Below are 1,128 nucleotides of genomic sequence, written 5' to 3'. Positions count from 1 at the left end.
AGACAGGGGCAGCACCAGAATCCATAGCAGCCTGAAAAACACAGAAACGCATCAACAAAGTTGTAACAAGTCTCAAAAGATGAAGGCAACACAAATCAGAACAACTTGTAGTCCTGAAAATACAAATTCAATTTATGAGTCAATCATATTTAAATGGCTTCTTACAAGTACGTGCATCCTCAAAGCAGTCACAAAGACCACTGTCCCAGTCTGTCAAAGGTTTTTCTGCCATTGTATATTGAACTTCACCCACAGACACTGAACGATCACTCTGTGAAAGTCGAGAAGCAGAAAAAGCCAAATTAAATGAAATTCAAAATGTTAATTTTGAAGTTCTTTCTATCAAACTTGTTCACGAGACCTGAGACATTCAAATATTTGTAGCAATGGGAAAGTTTAAGTAGAGAAAAAAAGTATATGTTGTGGACACATGCACATAGATATGAAACCAAAGTGCATGTTAAGGATATTGTGGTCATTTTGTAAGTCGTCAGTTAAGCTTGATTAATAAATCCATAATTCACAAGACATTTTATATATCAAGGTAAAAATTCTACAGCATTACAGAAAGACACCCCCAAACATCGATAATGAACAAGCATTTGGGGATGAAGGAAGAACAAGCTTTCTATACACATCCAAGTGACTTTAAAACAAACAGCAATACATGGTTGACATATCTCAAAAGTACACATCTGAACAGGATATGTAGACTGGTTTGGAAGTGAAAGTATATTACGCTTACAGTTCAGACAGTGTAATCTACTTTAACTGTCCACTACACCAGACAGCTTAGAATTTGGATGTGGTTTGCCTTCGGGAATACTAATAACACACATAACAGTTTACATAAACCTTAGATTTTTACAGTCACACCGTAATGATGACCTCTGTTTCTCCGACCACTAAGTTGATGTAAAATGAATTGAATGAAAACTGGAACATCTTACCTGCTATTGCTGGACACCCTTTGCGCACCTCTGAAACTTAATGAATAAAAGGATCCTTGGCTCTTTGGATAAGGAGTGTCAGTGGCATTTGGGCCAACACAAACAATGCTGCCAAGCCTGAAACTCTGGAAATGGAAACATGAAACTAAAAGTGACTTTCCATTATGTGGTAATTGCG

The 1,128-nt window shown here is 37.0% G+C and overlaps 1 protein-coding gene and 1 long non-coding RNA gene across 2 annotated transcripts in view; both read right to left on the bottom strand.

The window, feature by feature from the left end:
• On the bottom strand, window positions 1-1,001 carry LOC102192701 (uncharacterized). The gene is made up of 3 exons (XR_311726.1): window positions 951-1,001; window positions 166-271; window positions 1-31 (listed from the first exon to the last, which is right to left on the bottom strand). It is a non-coding gene; the product is annotated as an uncharacterized LOC102192701 (long non-coding RNA).
• LOC102200286 (cornifelin-like) overlaps window positions 1-1,128 on the bottom strand; it is a 19,610-nt gene that overhangs the window by 8,008 nt on the left and 10,474 nt on the right. The gene's annotated exons all lie outside the window — the stretch shown is intronic.

This window comes from Pundamilia nyererei, unplaced genomic scaffold, assembly GCF_000239375.1.
Source record: "Pundamilia nyererei isolate P.nyererei 1_Seehausen unplaced genomic scaffold, PunNye1.0 scaffold00050, whole genome shotgun sequence".
NCBI lineage: Eukaryota > Metazoa > Chordata > Actinopteri > Cichliformes > Cichlidae > Pundamilia > Pundamilia nyererei.
The sequence above is the reverse complement of the archived record's forward strand: the minus strand, read 5'-3'. Positions and strand labels throughout refer to the sequence as shown.